The following is a 22,277-nucleotide window of genomic DNA, read 5'->3' as shown; positions in this document are numbered from 1 at the left end:
CTCGCCCTGAGCACCGGATGTGTGTTGCTGGGGCCGAGCTGGTGTGGGTGGCACTGGATTGGGAGCCCGGCCAATCTGGGTGGCCCAGCTGGCTCCACCAGCATGGTCTCCATATGGAAGTTCTTTTACCCTACTTTGTTGCAAATTTAGCTGGAATATGTCTATCCCGTGGGGCACTGTGAAGTTTCAATTCCCTCTGCAAACATTTCATGGTTCTCAGTAGAGATGAGAGAGTGATTGTTAAGGGTGAGTAATGAAGGAGACCCCAGTCTTCTCTTCTGGGTGGCTTGCTGGTCATTCCTTTTTTCACACGGCGATGACGTCCCAGAGTGCTGCATCTGAGAAAGACCACCTCACCTGCCTTCCTGGTTTTCAGTTTGCTTCTTAAGGCCTTTTTTAAGGAAGAAGCTTTAAAAAAACAATAGGTGCAAAGACTTCAGAAAACCATGGGAAGTGAACCTTCCATTGCCAAGTTTCAAGAACACTCTTTGAGTGGCTTTCAATCATGCACTGTAATAACTGATTAATTTTCCTAGTGCATTGCATTAAAGGGATTAAAAACGATACTGCCCTCCTTTTATATCCAGTGTCGTGAGTCACTCGTATGATGGTGTGTCATCAGTAATAACGATGGATAAGACAGTGCAATAAATGATGTCCCTGTGGAAGGTCCCCATGTGATGGGGGCTTCTGTTAACCCTTCCTGACCATTGGGGGTAGGCCTCCCTTCTGAAAAGGGGCCCCCACCTCAAGTGGATGAGAATGTCAGAATCACCTGGAAGCTGACGCGGTAACCCCCGTCTCCACCACCAGTCACCACCACATGCACCCATCCTGGTATTCGGGACCCGGGAGGCGAGGGCCTGAGCCCTCCCGCCTGTTGGAGGGGAGCTCGTGGTACTTGGTCCATTTAGCTCCTCCTCCACCTGCATCAGGAAGGGATGTTGAAGGTGATTGTTGACATCATTGGATTAATAGTCACCATATTTGTTACTATTTTCTATTCGCTGCCCTGGAGCTTTGTTCTTATTTTTGTCTTCCACTCTTTTTCTTCCTTTTGTGGTTTTAATTACATTTTATCACATTACATTAATCACATTTTCTATCATTCCCTTTTCTCTCCTTTCTTAGTACTTAAAGAATACTTTTTAAATTTTTTCATGGTTGCCCTAGAATTTGCAATATAATTTACAACTGATTGATGTTCACTTCCACATAACACCGTGGCATTTCACAGGTAGTGTGAGTGCTTTATAACAATCCTAATCTCTTCCTTCCATCATTGAATCATTGCCGTCATTCTCTTATGCATGTAAATATACACAGAAGATATATCCATAAGCAGACATAATTGAATACATTGTTACTATTACTATTTTGAACATGTTAGATCATGGAAAATTAAAAAGTATTTTTTTCTTCACTTATTTTTTCTTCATTGTTCTTCCTTTGTGTATGTAGATCCAAATTTCTGGCAGATTCCCTAAGAACAAAGTTCCTCAATTTTTGTTTGTCTGAGAAAGTCTATTTCTCATTCTCTTTTGAAGGATAATTTTTACAGAATTGTGTTGGTTGTTGTTCTCTCACCACTTAAAATATTTCAGCTCACTAACTGCTTGCTTACATGATTTCTGAGAAGTCAGACAAAATTTTTATTTTTGTTCCTCTATAAATAAGGTGTTTCTTTCCTTTGCTTTCTGTTGGAATTTTTTTCTTAATTTTTGATTATCAATAATTTGAAATGATATGCCTAGGCATAGGTGTTTTGTTTTTCTTCTTTTATCCTGCTTGGTGTTCTCTTAGCTTCCTGGATCTGTGGTTTGGTGTCTGACATTAATTGGGGGGCAATTCTCCATTTTTACTTTTTCAAATATGTTTTCTATTCCTTCCTGGCTTTCTCCTCTCCCAAGAGTCCCAATATTCACGAGCCACACCTTCTGTAGCTGTCCCATAGTCCTTCAGGGTTCTGTTCTGGACTTTTTTTTTCAGTCTTTGTTTTAAGTTTCAGGAGAGTCTACTGATATATCCTGTAGCTCAGAGATCTTTTTCCTCGGCCATGTCCAGTCGGCTAGTAATACCACCAAAGGTATTATTTGTGTCTGTTACAGGGTTTTTGATCTCTAGCACTTCCTTTGGTTTTGCATCTTAGGATTTCCTTGCTCTGTTTACATTGCCTACCTGTTCTTTCGTACTCTCTCCTTTAACCACCAGAGCCCTTAGTTTATTCATCACAGTCGTTTAAAATTCCTAGCCTGATATCTCTGCCATGTCTGGTTGTGAACTTGTTCTGTCTCTTCAAAGGGTGTTATGTGCCTCTTGGTATGCCTTGTACATTTTTTCTTGATAGCCAGACGTGATGTACAGTGTTGAAGTCACTGATGTAAACAGGCCTTTAAAAGACTCGAGTGCCACTGAACACCAGGCATATGCGCTGGGAAGTGCATCCTAGGCAGTGTTGACACTGCAGGAACATCACGAACGAAAGTTGAACACCATGTGCAGCTCTGGGGCACACGGAGACACCCGGCAAAATTGAGTAACTCACCAATTGGCCGAAGTCGCCGCCTTAAATACCATGTCTAGGTAAAGACAAATGACAATGCTGAGGATAGGGGAGTCGGCCACGGGAGGGGACCAGGAAAAGCATGGTAAGCAAGGGTAAGGTGGTCGTGCAGATTTAGGTTTCTGCCTTCTGCATCAGTGGGAATTTCTAGAGATAAGGTCACCCCTCCCTCCTCGTACAGGGAGGCAGACGCCCTTACAAATACAAACGTCTCTGACAAAGGGTGACTTCTGTTGCTATTCAGAGCAGCTCCAATGTCTGCCGTTTCTTAAAACTAACCAGCCTAAAATAATCCTCATGCCCAGGAGACCTGTTTCGGTGTGACGCAAGGTGTTCTCCTGCAGCTCCCAGGACACAGGCCTGGGCAGCGTGCTACTGTACTGAACACCACAGACGGTCGTGACACAACGGTGAATGTCTGTGTGATGCATTGCTCTTGTCTATGACATCACCAGGCTGTAGGAATTCTTCAACTCCATTACAACCTTATATGGGGCCACCACTGTACACAAGGTGGCTGTGGCTGACTGGCTGCTATTCAGTGCATGGCTGTAGTGGGGGGAGGGAGGCACACTCTAATCCTGCAATCGGTCTTGGTCTTTCAGCGAGTCTGCGTCTCTGGACGGTGAACCTCCCAAGGGTTCCTCCATTTTTGTCCCCCTCCTTAGGGAGGAGGGGCGGGATGGCTGGAGGAGGCCGAGTTGGGTACTTACCTACCCCCAGGTTAGTGAGGTTGGGCTCTGAGCAGTGCGGTCCTCTGAGAACAGGCCTTGTCAAACAGAACAGGGCTCTGGCTTGTTCCAGAATGGTTTCTGTTCCCCTTCCCCTGCCAGAAGCAGAGGGGACACCCCCAACCCCAGTATTTACTGAGGCAAGCTTCTGGAGCAAATGTCCCAGGGTCCCTCTGCAGTGTTCACCTCTCAGACTTGTGCACACTGAGCCACCAGCAATTGGTCAGTTCCTGCGCAGGGGAGAGACGCCATCTCTGTGTGCAGCCGGGGCCAAGGAGACCCAGGGGAGGGTTGTGGGAGAGCGCTCTGTACCCCACTTGGCACACCTGCTTCTCAACCCAAACGTGCTTTTCTTTTTGTGACTTTTACCCTACTCTTTAAAAGTGATATAGAACCATATACGACTTTAGAAAATCAGAAAATACAATTTAAAAATAATGTAAATAAAAATTATGTAATCCTTCTTTTTAACCCAGATTTCACTCCTGCTAATGTTCCTGTATACTTTGTCTGGGATTATCTCCTTTGTGTCTGAGGAGATAGATAGGTACATGGTAAAAAAAATGTAGAGGACAGAGCTAATGTCAGAGGTTCCCGTTTCATACCCTGCCCTGCTCGTTCCAGTTAAAGTGCTATTATGAATATTTCTTCGTGCCACTTAAAAGGCTTATACCCATCACACTCAGCTGCAGCATTATCATGCATTGTTTGGATTTCTATAACTTTATGAATTGTTCCCTTGTTTGGGACCTTGAGGATTGTTTTGTAATTTGGGGGCAGAAATGTGTGATAACAGTAGATTGTTTCCTCTGGTCGGTGTCCTAACAGTGGAGTTGCTTGGCTAAAGGTCATGGGCATTTGAAAAGATCTGGGTGAATACTACTGATTTATTCCCCAAAAGTCCCTGCCTGTGCTCCTTCCGCATCTGCACACTGACTTACCTGTGTACCGCAGCTGCCTGGCATATGGGTAGACAATTCTTTGTGGAGTCAGAGACCACAGTCCATGCCCCCGTGTACCTGAGATATGGAACTAACCTTCTCATCATTTTCATTGTGATACAGTGGTGTTGCTAAGCCCACAATAACAGGACCCTCCCCCTTCAAGGCAAAGGCTTTGATAATTTTTCCCTCTGTTGGGTAGAAGGCTAGTGATCCCAGGACCAAACAGATCTCAGAGAGAAGAAAGCATTGCCAGAAATCAGTTGCCTGATTTTTTCCCCAAATAAACCCAATCCACAACAGGAAGAAAATGGGAAAGGAGGAGATGGGACAAACCAGACGAATTGTTAGCTGCTCACGTTTCCTCCTAACAAACCATGTAATAGAAGCCATTGGAGGCAGATATTGAAAATCAATGGAATCATTATTTCATGAACCAGGACCTTGGACGATATTGGTGGAAATGTTGGCCGGGAAGTGCCAAGGTTGATTCCTGAGGCCACTGTTGGAAAAATCAGTATTCGCGGTACTCAAAAATGCCAAGGAGCCACCCAGGAAAAACCTCTCTGGTTGACCACTTTGTCCTAATCCTCTTGTTTCATTAAGTTTCTACTACAATATTTTACTGTATGTTAGAGTTGGGAAAAGGTGTACCTACAACCCAGCTTATTAATTAAAACATTATATTCATGCTTAACAGGTAGTACAAGTTCAATCACTGTTGCTGCTGTTTAGTACTTGGTTGTGTGTATACACCATTTATTTATCCAAATTTGCAATAATAAGTATCTAGGCGGCTTCTGTTTTTTCATTATTGAAAAAGTGATGCCACATAGATTCTTGTACATAATCTTGTGCAAATCCCTTTGGGTTTCTATACATGGTGGTCAAAAGGCCCACACAGCACGAATTCTCTAGGTGTTGCCCACTGCTCTGCAAGAGAGCACAGTGTCTTCAAGCTCCTATTGCCCCACGGCCTCATATCCCAATAGCTCCAGACTTCGAGTCTTGTGCACCTAATGCGTTTTAGTTTGCATGTCCCTAGTTACTAGAGAGTTCTAGCAGTTATTGGCTATCTTTGCTGCGTCTGTGAACCCCTTCTTGTTCATATGGTTTGCCTCATTTTTGAACAAACAAATCTGGACAGATTGAGCATCCTGGTCAACCGCCAAAGGGGGAGAGTCATCCCCGAGGGGAGCATTGGGAGGGAAGGCGGTTTGTCCAGATGGTGGTAACTGGTCATTGTTCAAACACCAGCAGATGGAACCAGAGTGCTCCCCCCTCCCACCCCCGGTGTTCAGGACTTGGAGAAATCTCCCAAATTGTTGTATTTCAGGAATGACTTTTCAGAACCCTGCCAGTCTAGCTCCCCCATGAATCAGCTCAGGGCTTTTACTAAAAGCATCAGAAACCAGCTCTAGCCAATTTAAGCTGAAACGGAGCTTATGGAAAGGGCGCCAACAATATTGAGCGGGTTGAAGAACCAGATTCGGACAAGGGCTTCTGAAACAGGAGGGGTGTCCCCAGAGCAGTTCACAGAACTGGTCTGGCAGAGGTGCCATTGTCAACAGAGACCCTGGACACCGCCATTGACCTGGCAGCACTGGGAACCACAGGGGGGACTTTGAGAAGAGTAGTTTCACTGCCACAGTGGGAACCAAAGGCTGGTCCGAGTGAGTTCGGGAGAGAAAGGGAGAAAATGAGGCGGAAGCAGCCCTGACTATAGAAGTCCCTGTAGGGGGAAGCAGAGAAATGAGGCTGTGGCTAGAGGAGGGGCAGGGGCGGTAAATGGAATGTGGGGTCGGGAGGGTTTCTCAGAATGGGAAACATGACGCATGTTTTATCCTCCTGGGAGGGGCCCAGGGCCAGAACGAGAACGGCTAGTCACAGGGGCAGTTTTTGAGTAGGTGGGTCAGGAAGGGGGGGCAGGTCCCTGGAGTAATGGAGGGCAACCCAGGGGAGTGGCCGCAGGGAGCCTGGTGGATTGGGCAGGTGGGACACAAGAGCTCTTCTTCGATTCCTTCCAATTTCTGGGTGGAATGAGGTCAATTGCCAATAATCGAAAGGGGGGACAGGATGAAGGCATGAGAACAGCAGAGAAATAGCTATAACCTACATCAAAATTCAAAGTTTGTTTTCAGTATTCCTGGTTTTTGGGTATCCTATGGAAAAACATCTCTAGAAGGTCCACGAATGAACAACAGTGGGAGTGTTTATTGTACGTCAGTTTATCTCTGGGGGGACCAGCTGGTCTACAAGAACGTTCTCTGTATCAGAGAACACCGTCCAGTTCTGGAAACCACAATCGATTGACCTTTCTCCAGAAATGAAAGTGACAGAGAAGGCAAAAATGAGAGCCGATGAATTACAGCTTGTCCTAAGCTTGAAGTCCAAATTGTCATATTTCTTCTGACGAACCTTCCGAGGGAGAGAAAGGGACCTTTCGGAGCGAAGGGAACCTTTTAGCCGGTGGTAAGTGTTGTGTGTAGGAGAAAAAGAGACAAACCCAGCGGCAGCCGGCTTCGCTGCTTCAGAACTGGAAACGAACGGTCTGCCTGTACCACGAGGATCAGAATAACCTCCCGTGGGTGAGTGCAGAGCCTGTGACGATGCCAAGCACAGTGGGTGTTTCAAAACGAATGTTTTGAAACTTGCCGCCCACACTTGCCACCTCCCTGCACCCGCTGAATTGCAACACCGGTCTAGTGGTGCAATGTTCATATTCCCCTGGCAGCCGCCCCTTCCCAGGGGCCGGGGCACAGGCCGGGCTTCCTGGGAGCGTCTTCCCTGCACAAATGATTTGAGAGGGTGCGACTGCTAAATAAATTAATTTGATTTGAATATTTCTTTTCAGTGCAAAACGTCGCCAGGCCGTAGATTTTCTCTTTGGCCCCCTCCCCAGCATCGTGTCTCTCGGAAGGTGCTTTCTGCCAGCACCAGCGAGAGTGTGGCGTTGCCTACCAACGCCCGGTTCCGTTTCATTAAACACGCGTACCTCCCCTCCCCACCCCCACCCCAGTCCAGGTGATCTGATCCCTTCAGAGACCTGCGCCCACAGACGCAGGTTAATTTGTTAGTTGAGTCAGAGCGCTGTCAGAACATCAGGAGGGCTCCGTTTGCCTCTAACCTGTGTCTCTCAGTGAAGTGCGGCTGTAATGACATGACATGGGGTGAAAAAATGAGAGCTGATGAATTACAGCCAGAGAGTGGCATGGGTGACGTCAGTCATCCGAGGAGGGTCGCATGGCACTGCAGAGGACCTCGGCTAAGCAGGCCTGGGAGTGGGAAGGTGGGTGACTCCCTGACAGTGGCTGCTGCTTCTGGAAGTTTCTTAAATTTTAAAAAATGAATTAATTGATTTTTTATTAATATTATCTTTAATTCTCACCCCAGGATATGTTTATTGATTTTAGAGCAAGAGGAAGGGAGAGTCAGAGAGAGAATGAGAAGGGGGGGGAGGGAAACATTGATCTGAGAGAGGCAAATTTGACCAGTTGCCTCCCGTACGCTCCCTGAGGGGGATCGAATGAACCTGTGACCATTTTGTGTACAGGATGATGCTCCAACCACCTGAGCAACCCGGCCAGGACTAAATTTATTTTTTCAACTGAGATGTCACTGGCACATAACACTGTGTATGTTTAAGGCGCGCAGCCTGCTGATAACACCCAGCAAGTAATGCTGGGCCGATAGGCAGTCTCCTGCCCCCGGGACTGTGGTTTCAGTGTGGTTCTCTGTGACTCAGCTGTCGCCACCTCTCTGGGCATGTTCCAGCCCCTGCCGTGTGTTTTGTGGGCCGGGCTCCCAACCCAAATGCAAACGCCTTATCGGCCAAGCAGGTGGACGGAGCAGCTGCCCCTGCCCCAGGAAGTGGGGGTTTCGTTTCCTGCGAGGACACCACAGTGTGAAGTGTCTGGGGAGGCAAGACATTCTGAGGGTGTGAGGAATCCCAGCAAAGCTCCCCCAGGCTGCCGGGATTGGCTTTAAATAACTCCGCACTGGCGGCAGGCGGGAGAGCAGCCAGGAAGGAAGGAACGCTGGGACAAACAAGCGGCCCTCCGGAAGGCCGGCCTGACTCTGCCAAGCCACAGCTGGCCGCGGGCTGGGAGGCGGTGGTAGGCAACCGTACCAACCACATGGCGTTAATCCCTGTGAGCGACAGGAGGAAGCTCTGGAGAATAATGCACACTCCAGTAATTAGGTGGGGCCATACCACCAGCAGCTAGAGGGCCGACGCAAAGGGGTGCAACTAGGAAGCCTGTGAACTTGCCTGATTTGATGTTTAGACATTAAGCAACCAGTCAGGAGTTCTACACTGGACACTTCCTACTTATGAAGCACTATGCTTGTGGGATAACCAAGAGTCACGAGAGCCTTTCAGCACCCCCTGCCCCACTCCTGAGCTTACAGCTACAGGAACATGCATAGAACCCAAAGGAAAACCTGGGTTTATTCTAGCAGTATTGTATAGGGTCCCTCAACTAACCCTGTATAAAACAGACTTTTTTACTGCATTGCTGGACTCATGTGAAATAGAGAGAAAAACAAGTGAGATGAACTCAGAGTGGGAAGACTGGGGAACAAGCAAATACGGAAGGAGAGTTGCCCTGTGTTTGGCCGCTGGGGCCAGCATTGGAATGGTTTGTCTAAGCCACCAGCCGCAACCCAGTAGGTGGGGACCAGAAATGAAGACTTTTGGATTAGGGCCCCAGTCCTCAGTAAAAGCCAAAGTCATCTCTGGGGAACGTCTTCCCTGTCTTAGGCCCTCCAATTCCCAGAAATCGAGATCGACTGATGAGCTCAGGGTCAGGACATAAAAACACAAGCAAAGAGGCCACCATGAGTGAGAATCAGCAGCAACTAGGAGCCACAGAGTTCACCCTCATCCTCCAGGTAATGGAATGACATGACTCAAAAATATATAAAATAATAATGTGTCAAATGCTTAAAGACTAACAACTGGAATCACAAAAATAAGCAGGCAATAAGAGATGATAAAAATGATCAGGGAGATTTTGGAAAAAAGAAAAGAAGTAAACTTGAAAAATGAAAAATAGGATTGTAAAAGCTAGAAAAAATACACCTGCATGAGTGGGGAAAACAGCAAAGTAGATGCAGTTGATAAGGTCACTTCATTTATTCCTTGAACAAATATTTACAGAATATTTACCACAAGTCAACTACTGTTCCAGGCCCGTGGAATATAGCAGCGAACAACACAGACAAAAACTCCAGCTGGCACATACGTTCCAAAATAGATTATAGCAAGTCATGAAATACATGGCATAAGGTTCTGAAAACCATACATCAGGAAAGGGGTGTGAGCAGAGCTACATGTTGAGACGGAAGAACAGAAAAGGCCTTGCTGAGACGTTGACATTGGGTGAAGATGTGAAGGAGATGAAAAGGCACTCCATGAAAGTACTCGGGGAAAAGCATTTTGGGCAAAGGGAACAGCAAATCCAGTGGCCCAGAGAAGGGGACATGCTTGATAAATTTGAGCTCCTGGCAAAGAGCTACGAGGGTGGAAAGGTGAGGGCCTAAAAGGTCATAGGGGGCAGGTCCTGGGGGTCTTGCAGGATGATAAGGGATGATACCAGGCCACGGTCCCCTTTTAAAGGCCCATCTGAAGTTAGTGGTTATGCATTTAAATTAGAAGGTGTTATAAACTGGACCTTCGCGGAGATCTGTACAGCTCCTTCCATCCTGGCTGACCTGGCCTCCTTCTCCTGTACACAGAGTCCTCTCCTCCCCGGGCCTTCATCTTTGCTGTTTTTCCCACCCTGTCTGTTGGACTGATTTGCATCCCGACTCCGGTTTCTGTCTCACTCTGTACATATGGAACTGACGTTGCCTCGTGGTTTCTGTTCTATATCTTCACCCAGGAGCTCTGTAGGGACAGCGATAAGCCACCGTCTCCAAACCCAGGGCTCAATCAATTGGACTGAGCTCTCTAAACCCTACCAGATCAGCGCAGGAATAAGCTAAATGGTGACTGCCTGCAATAAGATTCTGCTGGCACTGTGACCAGATTTCGTTTGTCTTTAATTTAAGCACACTGCTGAACGTACAATCAATATTTTAGTAATTACGTACAAATAGTTCTCGGTATAAATCAAGGTTGTTATCACGGCCTTAAGCTTTGGCAGCGTGTCCTTTCTCAGAGGCTGTGCTGTTTCCCTGGTGTCGGCGGCACCGGCTGATGCCCAGCACCCTTCTCCTACAAACCTGCACAGTGGGGTGAGCTGGTAAGAATGGCAGACACCACCCTCGGCTTGGGTGAATCTCCAGCACCTCTCTCACCAACGGGAGAGTCAGGCCTCCACGCCTAAGTGCCTGATTCCAGCCAGAAGGCTGCGGTGTGTTCCCTAGGCCACCAGGCCTCTTCCACAAGATTCTTGGAGGAATCACCTGGACCTCAGGTCACTCAACTTGAAGAAAGCTCTGGAATGCTAACTGCATGGCAGAGGTGACCCACCTTGATGGGAGGGGAACCCGTGTTTTGTGCCCCTGTTATTGTACCCTTGTGGCCAGCCAATCAGAGGTCAGGCAAGGCAGCTCCCATGGGCCAGTCCAGTCCTCCAGGTAATCAGCTCTGAGCAACTAGGAACAGGTGTGCTGGCCAGGTAAAGGCACCCCAGCGGGCTCCCACAGCAACCAATCAATGCTTCCAGGAGATTCAAGCTAGAACAAGATGGCTTAGCCAACAAAGATGAGGCAAACACAAACTCTCTATTTTTTTCTTCTTTTCCCACTAGGAACTAGTACCAATCCAAGACAAAAGGGTTCTTCAGGAAGGGGTGCCTGGGGGTGAGAAAACCCACATGTAGCCCAAACTTTTCATTAAAGTTCTACCAAATGGCTCAACCTTAGCCAAACTTGTTCAAAGCATGGCAATGCATATATTTTCCATATTCACCAAGGGATCCCACGCTGAGTTCTCTGGCATCCCTTCGCCAGTCTCCACAGCCTCCCACCGTGTCAGACAGAGCTCCACTATTCAGTCCCCATCGTCACCCCCATTTCCGCCCATGGCAATTTCTTCTCTCTCTTTTTTTAAAGATTTTATTTATTTTGGAGAGGGGGGAGGAAGGAGAAAGAGGGAGAGAAACATCAGTGTGTGGCTGCCTCTTGTGCACCCCCTACTAGGGACCGGGCCGGCAACCCAGGCATGTGCCCTGACTGGGAATCAAACCAGCAACCCCTTGTTCCACAGGCTGGCACTCAGTCCACTGAGCCACACCAGCCAGGGCTCCGTCCCTGGCAATTTCAACTCTCTAAACCTGTACGCAGTGAACAAGAAAATCTAGATGCAACCGTGACCACATGTAGGAATGAAGAGAGACTTCAGGGGAGGAAACTTGACCTCAGAGGCCAAGAATCCCAGATGATGACTCATTTCTTCATTTGTTTTAAACCCTCACATGAGAATATATTTTATACATGTGTATATACATACACACACGTACATACACATATATTAGGGAAAGAGGAAGGGGAGAGAGCAAAAGAAAGAGAGAAACATCGATCTGTGGCCTCTGGTATGTGCCCTGACCAGGGATCGAACCCACGACCTAGGTGTGTGTCCTGACTGGGAATCGAACCCACAGCCTTTTGGTATATGGATGGGGCGACACTCCAACCCACTAAGCCGCCTGGCCAGGGCCACTTCTTCATTGTTTGATGACAGAGGACTGTCAGCTGATTTGACTTCCCATCAGAAGGGCGAATACCGTCGCCTCTCCGTTTCATTTCAGTGCTGCCTCTGCTGTCGTTGTCCTCCATTTTCGGTCCAGCACAGACCGTGGAAAAGAGGGCTCACTGGCCACTCTTTTAAAGACCAATCAGCGTGTCCAAAGCTCTGCTGTCAGCCTCCCTTCTTGTTCTGAACGATATTCACGGACCTCCTGGCTCCTCCCGAACCGGGCCAGCAGCCTCCGCCCCCCGGCCTCACACCCTCCTATTACACCCAATCCTCACAAAGCTCACGAGGAGAAACCTGCACCATCCACTCCGCTCTCACCATGGGTTCCAGGTAAATTAAAAGCCGAAAACAAAGATTCTAATAACAGACGAAAAACAAAACCTAATTTACCAAAAGACCTAGTCATTTACCCCCTGGAGGTATGAATAGCACAGGCCTGGCTCTGAATCAGGGCGTTGAATCCAAAAACACGTACGTGTGTTAAATAAGTATTTAAGCCTTCCCCCAGACAGATGACTAATGGGTGTTATGCTGTCTTTTGTTTCTTGTGTTAAACCCACAGAGGTAATTATTTATTCAATAAAATTTAAACAGTGAATAAGGCATAATTGGAGGCTGAGCGTAGCATTTTTCGCTCCTCGCCGCTCCGCAGCTGTGGTTGGCACGGCCCTGTAGCTTCCCCAGTTTTGTGACGTTTATGGAGAAGCGAACCCAGGTCTCTTCTCCTTGAACAGCCCTCCTGGGGGTGCTCCTTGTGCATTCTCTCCTGGCCCCATCCGTCACCCCCTTATTTCTCACAGTTGCATTTTCTCCACCTCTTGGGAAGGGGGGCTGTTTCCTAATTTACTATCTGGGAAGGGGAGACCAGCCAGCTTCAAGTCCTTTTCCTTTTCAGGAATGAGCTTTTCAGCGCTGGGGAAAGATTTCAAACCATCCAGGAGAACCGGTGGGTATCTGTCCCATGCTCCAAGCATAGCCTGGATGCTCAGCAGATTTCACGATCAGGAAATACTGGGAATAGATGGGACCAGGGGAGTCACAGAGGACAATGTGCCCATCCTGCAGGTGAGCTAACCAGAGACCAAGAGAAGGACATTTCCACAGGTGGGGGCCAGTTCATAGTTAAAGCTGGTTCGTGGAAGAGCTGTATCTAGATCCAGACCAGGTCATGGTCACTGTCCCATGGGGCTCCTGAGCCCTGTCCCCACCCCACATTATGGCAGTTTCCCAGGCAGCTCCATGGGTCTCTTCTGGCTTTTGGAAGGTGTCACTTTTCTGCAGTGACTGAATTTCTACACAGCATCCCGAGACATGTGATGCCCTGGACAGTGGAGACTTGACTTCCATGTGAAATAAATCCTGTAAATCACTCTAGTCTATCAAAATATGGTCCAGGAGTGATGCAAATAAGGCACATGTTTGGTGCACATCTTAAGAATAGAGTAGTCCTCCCTGGTCTACAGGGATACCTCCCGACCCCGCCCACCCTGGGGATGCCCCAAAACCTCAAATACTACTGAACCAGGTCTGTAGATATTATATATACACACCTATGATAAAGCGTAAGTCATAAATTGGTCACAGTGAGAGATTAACAACAGTAGCCAATAATAAAACAGAACAATGAAAACAACATATAATATCAAGTTATGTGAATATGGTCGCTCTCGCTAATTTCCCTGTTGTTCTGTACTCACCCTCACTGTGACAATGTGAGATGACAAAATGACAAACCTGGTCCTGCGTCTGTGTAGCCATGCCTCACTTGCAGTAAATGGTTTGGTGGCACTTGTTTCCGGGGACCCTTTGCTGAAGGCTTAGCATTCTGGCACAACCATGTCCATCAGTTGGCACACGTGTTTTTGTTCCCTCTTCTACCTGCAAAAGAAATAATGCCTTTTCCATCTTAACCACGCCCTTATCATGCACTGTGGCCACAATTCCTGCAGTTTGAGGCGTGGTAGCAAAATAGCAGGAATTTCTTTTTCCTTCTTCACAAATTCACGGAGAGAAGATTCGTTCTTACTGTAGATCTTAGCAACCTCAGCCTACAATTTTTTTTGTTTCCTTATTAAGTTGAGAACTTCCACTCACCTTTCCACATAAAGAAAGCACTTGATGGCTTCCCTGTGGAGGATCCAAACTACTGGCTTCACGACTCCCGGACTTTGGGGCCATTGTTTAGTAAAGCAGGGTGACTCGAACACAAGCAAGAGGCCCGAAGTCCAAAGTCAAGTTTGGAGGGGGAGATCCTTCCTGGCTCCCGGCAGTTGTCCTGGTTTATTGCATCACTCGGATTTCTGCTTCCACATCATGTGCCTTCTTCTGTGCGTGGGTGTCAAACTCCTGTTCACCGGGGGCCACATCAGCCTCGAGGTTGTCTTCAAAGGGCCAAGTGTAACGTTAGGACTGTATACATGTAACTGCTCCTTAACAGTTAAACGAGAGCTCGGTGCTGCTGCAGGGTAGAAACAAGGTGCCGGGCAGGATAAAACAAGGTGGAGGGCCGGATTCGGCCCGTGAGCCTCGTATTTGCCGCCTGTGCTCTACAGTCTCGGGTTTTCTTTAATCCTCACCCGAGGATGTTTGTTGATTTTAGAGTGAGAGGAAGGGAGAGAGGGAGAACCATCAGTTGATTGCTTCTCGCATATGCCCCAACTAGGGGGGTCGAACCCACAAACTCTGGTGCACAGGATGATGCCCCGACTAACTGAACCACCTGGCCAGGTCCTCGTCTGTCTCTTCTAAGGACACTCTCGTTGGATTTAGGGCCCGGCTGAATCTCATCTCGATCCTTAGCTCAATCTGTTTTGAGGCTTGGAATTTGGGGGGAATATTCCCAGCTCAGGGCTCGAGGCTCCTTTCATGTATTTAATTCCGGAGCTACCTAATGTTGGCAGTGGGACTGACCTGAAAGGACAGGGAGACTGGATGGATGTCATGATGGCTGACAGAGACCAGAGCTGGGGCTCAAGGACCTCCTTCGGCCTTGCTCCTACGGCTGAAATTTCCCCAGGGACCATGTCCCAGCAATTTGATTCAGTCTCTATGCTATGGCTCGGTCCTGTGAGAAAAGGCGAGTATCTCTGAGAGATCTTTCTTCCTTTGTGATTCTCAAGGGGGTAGGGCACTGAGAACCACCTCAGTGACGGGGCTTTTACGGAGAACGCCTGCCTCGAGAAGGAACCGTGGCGATGGCGAACTGCTCTAGTACCTGCAAATGTTTCATCCCTCTCAGGTGTACCACTTCTGGGTCAGACCATGATACCCACTTCCTGGCAATGAGCCCCTGTTTGGGGTCTGGGGTAAGAAGGGAGAAAATACGCCGGGGAGCAGCAAACACCCAAATATCACTGCTGTCACATTTCCTGGAATTACGGGACTGGAAATTGGCAGCAGGGACGGCCGATCCAGTCTGGCCCCCCAGTGGGGAGTCTTGTGGCAGCTCTGGCTGGACACCACACGGTGCTAGGACGGTCTCCGAGGTGCACCTGTACTGAGTGGGAAGAGAACGACGATGTAGTCCCCATCTGCCACGGACATCCCTGGGGACCATCAGGACGTGTGCTGACAATCTGTCATCCCTGGTACATAGCTTCTGGGGACTATTTCCTAACCATGTGGTTACCAGACCTGGGTGACAGATTTTATGTCCTGATGTGAAAACATACAGAAGTGTAGAGACAAGCAACCTCTGTGCCCTGATTACTTTTTCATATTCTGAAGACATCTGGATACTCGATGCACAAATCTGGTGATTCTTGGGCCATACATTCCTAGAGGCAAGTAGGAGTGGGCACGTGAACGAGAAATTGGGGGTGGGAGGGCTTGGGCCCCAGTTCTGCCCCTCGGGGCAGCTGCGGGCACCACCTTGGGTGGTGGATTTCCACCCTCAGTTTCTCAGTTTTCCTGTCTCTCAAATGGACAGGGTCCCACCCTGATCTTTCATCACAGGCCTGGGGGAGGCAGGCCTGGAGCAGCAGGGTGGGCCCAGACAGAGCGGGTCTGTCTTTGGAAACCATTCCTGCAGGTTCTGAGGGCAATGCCTTGACAAATAAGGACATTTGCATGAGGAAGGCGCTGTCCGGGAAATCCGGATCTCACTAAAAGGAGGCATCTGGAAGTCCCCAGGGCCTGACCATCCTGGAGATGCCAAACAAGGAAACACGAGCGTCTGGAAAGTCAGCAGTGGCCCCTGGACCGAGTACCAGGAAGAGGTTGAGAGATGCCGCGCCAGGAGCTGAGCTTCCACAGCACGGGTGCCATTGCGGGAGCCCAGGCTGGCGGCCAAGGTCACTGGACCTCATCGCCAGCCCCTGAGGATGTTAGAAGGGTTCTTGGGAATTACTCAGGAAGTAGGAGGGAAAGTCATTTTCCCCAGGATCCCAGAGCTAATCAGTGGCTTAAAAGGGACAAGCCCCACTTTCAGGGGCAGGGAGAAGAGAGTGCACAGGAGGGGAAAGCCGGATAGAAGCCTGTGGTCCTTGTGCCTGACTGCCCTTGGACCTGGGCCTCGAGACTAGAAGGTCAGAGATGGACTCTGACATCGGTGGGCCCCTTCCCGGGGAAAGGGGGTTGCAGCTTGAGTGGGAGAAAATCACCGGTGGGGTTTCAGGTTTTAAGTGTTTAAATCCTGTATAATGAAGCCCGCTGGAGAGTAAGACGCGGTGGGGGTCATGGGGGCAGAAGGGGGCCTTCCTGAGATCTAGCCCCCAGCGCTGAGGCCAGGGAATGTTCTAGTGGAGGGTTGTGGGTTAGAGTGGCGGTGGCAATGTGACTGGAGCAGGAATGAGGGGAGGGGACTTGGTCTGTGGAGAACTTAAAAAACTAGGAGCTTTTACCTCGCACAGGCAACTCGAAGTAAGTTGTTGATACAGCGTTCCTCGCTGAACAATCTTGTCGGCCTAAGTTTGAGCCAACTGTGGTTACTGTTGAGTTTAATCCTGTCTACTGCAGCCTGAACTAGCACATTCTTATTGCTTATCCTTTAATGAATATTGTGTTTAACGTGGAAGTTAGTTTGGCTGCCGGCTTGCCAGGCTCAGCTACATGCTTTTGTTTCCAAGCAGTGCGTGAGAGGTAAGCAGTGGGAGCGAGCAGAGAGAGACTTGAGTGACTTCAAGTCCGTTGTTGTATGTAGGTGGACGAAAGTATTCGCAAACGGTCAGCACCCACCTTGGACAGGGTGCTGGTCTTTTTCCTGGAGACTGGTGCGAAGGAATTGTGGAGAGGGCTGTTACTTCTGGGGGAAAAAAGTGAGGAAATGGACAGCTGCATGGGAAAGAGAATCAAATTCAGGGAAGAAGTGTGGTCCAGCGGTGCTGGTCCCAGGGGGCCGGGTGACCGGAAAGGGGCTGTGGTTGAAGGCTGAGTCACTTGCAAGCAGGAGCTGGACAAGGACGCACTGGCTCGAAGAAGCCACATGGCACATGGCACTGTGTTTGCTGTCACACAGCCATGTTCTCTGATTTTTGCAGGGAACCCAAACACAATAGAAATTTGTGATGTTTCCTAATGATGGGGGGTGGGGTGTGTGTGTGTGTGTGTGAGTGAGAAAGAGAGAGAGAGACAGACAGACATTTCAACTGTGGGGACACTTGAAAGCTGCTAGGATTGATCCTGAAGAACAAAGACATGGACGGTATCGCTGTTTCAGCAGTTTGCTGCGTGGATTGGTATGAGCTGCTGCCAAACTTGGCTTGATGCTTACAGTTCTCCTTAACCACTTACGTATTTCTTGTTGCAGGTGAAAGAAAATTCAGAAATTAAAGTGGATGAAAAGTATTCCTCAGTCAGCGATGAGACAGACAGACAAACCTGGCTGTGCTGCGTGCGTACTGCGTGGGAATATTCCAGCAACATCAATGCTGATGAAATCAACACAGTTGCAGAAATCTCAAGAGCAAAACCATCATGTTCTATTTGTTACCAACATGTAGGCAAAAGGGTTTCCTGTTTTCTTAAAAAAAAAAAAAAGAAAAGACTAACTTAAAAGTATTTACTTTTCCCTTTTTTGGTAATGACCTTTTTATTTACTTATTTAGTCGTTTACTTAACTGCCGTGAGTATATAGTTGAGGTTTAATAACAGAAACATTTTTGTGGTTTGCACTTCTTGCCCTGCTGTGATTTCTGCTACAGCACTGAGGCTGGGACTTACATCTCCACGGCTGCCTTTATTGTGCGCCAGGCACTGCTCTCTGCTTCTCTTTTCAGCTGAGAAAAGGGAGAGTTTGCTGAGTCCTGTGGAATGCACCTTGGTCCTGGGCGAATGTCAGCCTCCACTCTCAGGTGTTCTTATTTCTGCAGCCTTCTTTCTTCTTCAGCAATTTAATTCCATTGCCCCCCCCCCACTTTCTCTCCCCTGGCTCCTCCCTAAATCCTCATCCACGGGAGTCTGTGCAACACAAGAGTCTCGGGGAAAAGCTGACCTGGCTTTGATAATCCGGGCTCTGCCGCCTACGGGATGTATGACCTTGGGCAAGTCATTCTCTGAGCCTCGATTTTGCTATCTGTAAATGGGGATACTAGCAGGTCATGAAAATTCAATGAGTAAACATGTGTCGGGGACTTAGCACTGGGTCTGCCGGCAGGCAACAGGGCTCTGGGCTCCAGGGACGGGTGTTCAAATGACAGGATTTTAGGCATTATTAGGCAAGAGTGGAGCTGGGAGGAGTTTTGTTGTATTTTCTTTCTTAGATTTCTAAAAAAATTATTTATATTTAGGGAGAAGAAAGACAAGGGAGAAACATCCATCTGTTGCCTCTCGCACGCCCCCACTGGGGACCGAACCCACAAGCGGGGAAGGGTTTTAGGGGTGATCAGCAGTTGTTTCTTGGCGAAGACCTACTCTGTACTGTTTTAAAGAACTTAACAGTCAGTAAGACAAGCAGCCCAGTTAGAAAATGGGCACAGGACTTGAACAGACACTTCTCCAAGGAGGACATACCGATTGGTGACCCCAGTGCGGATGCTCGCTTGGCTGGTTGGAGTGCAGACCGTGGTTTCCTGGAGACAGGGCCGTACATCAAGGGGCGGGGCCCGGCCAAACCTTAACCTTAACGAGCTGCTTGGCCACCCTGACGGCTGGCGAAGAGGAAAGAAATGGGCAATGTTTCTAAGATACATTAAATGCCAAGCAGTCTGTATTTCGTTCCTAACATTTATTCATGGACATTTCTCAGGAATCCGAATAGCAAGTACCCAACTATTCCAAACCTCCACCTGTGACTGGGAAGGGGCTTCTGAAATGCACTCCTGCCCCCAACAGCTTAGATGGAGTGAAGAGCAGAGGGTTCTTTGGGGTGATCTCAGCGATACCAGAAGACCCCTACTGTCCAAAATACTCTGGCCACCTTCTTAGTGGTGAAAAAACGAGGGAGAATCCTGTCTAGAGTTAGTGCAGTGCACAAATGTCTGGAACTTAGTTACTGAGAATCTTTTTTTTTTTTTTTCTGAGATCAAGTTTTGTTAGAGAAAGGGGAAGCAGTCGGGAGCCTGCATCTTTGATGGGAGAGGAGAGAAAGGTATAGAAAAGGAGAAACTGCAGGCACCCAACCTCAGATCCGTCCGTCTCCCGAAGCCCATGAGATAGTTCAGAATGTGCAGCCTGCCACCGAGCCTCCAGTGCCGAGGTTACCTGGGGGGAGTCAGCGCACTTGGCTTTGTCATTTTGGGTCCTTCCTCACAGCCACTGAACTGGTACATGGGACGGCAGCAGGAAGCCAAGGGCTCCCCTCCCCACCATCCATAAACCAATAACCAATATTGCAACTGGAAAAGGTGGAGATGGCAAAAATCTGCACCAAGGTATTTAGCAGCTTTGCTTTGCTGATTCCTGTGTAATGATTATGCCAGTCCCTTGGGTTTATAAGCCCCCTTCCTCCAAAGTTCTCAGAAGAGCAGCAGGAAGAGAAGAAGCTGCATATTGAGGACCTGCTCTGTATCAAGTCCTTTGCTAGGAAGTTGCATGCTTTCTTTCAAAGCCTCATCACAGCATAACAAAGAAAGAACTATTCCTTCTGGTCTGACTGGTGTGGCTCAGTGGATTGAGTGCCGGCCTGAGAACCGAAGGGTCACGGGTTGGATTCCCAGTCAGGGCACATGCCTGGGTTGTGGGTCAGGTCCCCAGTGGGAGGTGTGAGAGAGGCAACCACACATTGATGTTTCTCTCTCTCTCTCTCTTTCTCTTCCCTCCCCCTCTCTCTAAAAATAAATAAATAAAAATTTAAAAAACAAAGAACTATTTTTCCCAAATCTCAGTTGAGGAAATTGAGGATTGGGAAATGTCATGAAGCTGGTGCTGAATAGGACCTTTGTCAGTTAGAGAAAAACAAGCTCTTTGCCCTCGTACTCAGCTGGTTAGAGTATTGTCCTGATATGCCAAGGTTGTGGGTTCAATTCCTGGTCAGGGCAAATACAAGAAGCAACCAATGAAAGTATAAGTAAGGGTAAAAACAAATCAATGTTTCTCTCTCTCTAAAAATCAATCAATGAAAGAAATTTTTTAAAAAGTAAAAGCAAACTCTTCTCTAACCAATGCAAAGGGGAACCCTTTTTCAAGGTACACAAGCATGATGGCCTTCATTCATTGCTCTTCATTACTCTTCAATCCCTTTTGTTTGCAGCCTGATGTCTGTCTGTACCCCCAAGTTCAAATACGGGCAGCGATCCTGATGGGAGAAGTTGACTCAGGTCCTTTCTTCTATCCACCTGGAGAGGCACTTAATCCTGTCATGTCTGACCCCCTCATCCTTCCAGAAGCTGTTAATGGGCACCAAGTGGTCACTTTTTGTGGTCATTTACTCAGTCTGGCCAGCACCAGATGGCATCCACCGAAGAGATGCTGACGTTGTCTCCTCTGCCCACCCCGACCACCTCCACACTGGGCGCCAGCTACCTTCACACGGGTGCCTCCTGGGTGAAGCCCCACAGACCTGAGAGCTGCCTTTGCTTGTCTCCAGCTGACCCTACGGTCTTGGTGTGCATTGATCCTCAGCCCCTCCAGGGAGGGAGGGAGGAGGAACTTGATCCTGGGTGAGGCTGTTAAGGAGGGAAGCAGAGATTCTGTCTAATCAGAAGATTAAGTCCAAGTAAGTGCTGCCAGAGCAATCTGGGTCTGCCTCCTTGAGCCCCTCCTTCCTCTGGGATTGCTTCCCTGAACTGCAGAGCTCAGAGGGAGGTGGAAAGACCCTGGGCCAACCTTCAGAGGGGCTCCCCCTAGCGGAATTGTCTTCAAGTGCAAGCATTATGCTGCCAAGGCTGTCCCTCTGTGTAAGGGGACTGGCATTTGCTTCTTATTTTAGGCAGTGCGTCAACAGGGTGATCGGGCACTTCCTAAATCCAAATAAGCCAAGTGACCCTGTCATGGATTTAAACAGGGCCGATGTTAATTGAGGGAGGCTATCTCTAAGCCTCATAGCTGGAATTCCATTTGCTTTTTTATTTTGGTCACCAGAGTGATAAAAATAAATGGAATTCCACTTACTTTTTCTATTTCTATCACTCTTGAGTGCTGTCCTTATAGAAAATACTCTGCTTCTCCTTTCAAATAAACGTAACAGTGGTACCTGTCATGGACTGCTTTCTATGTGCCAGACACGGTGCTAATGGGCTCATAGGCATCATTTTCTGAATTACTAAACGCACGTGCTGTAAGTACTATTATTCCCATTGTACAGGTGATGAAGCTGAGATGTGGATAACTATCTTGTCCAAAGTCACACAGCGCTTGATTGGTGGGGCTGGAATTTAGATTCACGTTTATGATTCCAAAGCTCATACTGGAGTAGCTTTACAAACTTCCCACAGTAATCTTGGTGGATTTTTCTTGACCAGTTTAGCTCTTTCTTTTCTTTTCTTTTTTTTTTTTTGTCTCCCCAACCTTTGACTCACAAGAAGGGCACCTGATTTAAGTGCATAGACCAGTACCTAAAGGTCCAAACCCATCTCAACGTTCCCACATTTTGCCTTTGACCACTAGGTGGAGACATGCCTATTTTCTCTCCTCCTAAAGATCTTGAACTTTTTTTTTGTACTGTTGTTCAATTGCAGTTGTCCCCATTTCCCCCCTTTACTGTCCCCTGCCCTATCCACCCCCACCTCCCACATTCAGTCCTGCCCACATTGTCTTTGTCCATGGGTCCTTTATACATGTTCCTCGATGGCCCTTCCCCTTCTTTCCCCCCCTTTCTCCCTCTCCCCTCTCCTTTGGTTACTCTCCGTTTGTTCTTTATTTCTATGTCTGTGGTTCTATTTTGCTCACTTGTTTTGTTGATTAGGTTCCACTTATAGGTGAGATCATACGGTATTCGTCTTTCACCACCTGGCTTATTTCAC

The 22,277-nt window shown here is 48.2% G+C and overlaps 1 long non-coding RNA gene across 1 annotated transcript; it reads left to right on the top strand.

Moving 5' to 3' along the window:
- The first annotated feature begins 6,540 nt into the window (after positions 1-6,540).
- LOC119057587 (uncharacterized) lies at positions 6,541-17,862 on the top strand. The gene is made up of 3 exons (XR_005084117.2): positions 6,541-6,823; positions 12,836-13,005; positions 17,687-17,862. It is a non-coding gene; the product is annotated as an uncharacterized LOC119057587 (long non-coding RNA).
- Positions 17,863-22,277: the final 4,415 nt, after the last annotated feature.

Source organism: Artibeus jamaicensis, unplaced genomic scaffold (assembly GCF_021234435.1).
Source record: "Artibeus jamaicensis isolate MK-2021 breed Jamaican fruit bat unplaced genomic scaffold, CSHL_Jam_final contig_354, whole genome shotgun sequence".
Taxonomy (NCBI): Eukaryota; Metazoa; Chordata; class Mammalia; order Chiroptera; family Phyllostomidae; genus Artibeus; species Artibeus jamaicensis.
The sequence above is the reverse complement of the archived record's forward strand: the minus strand, read 5'-3'. Positions and strand labels throughout refer to the sequence as shown.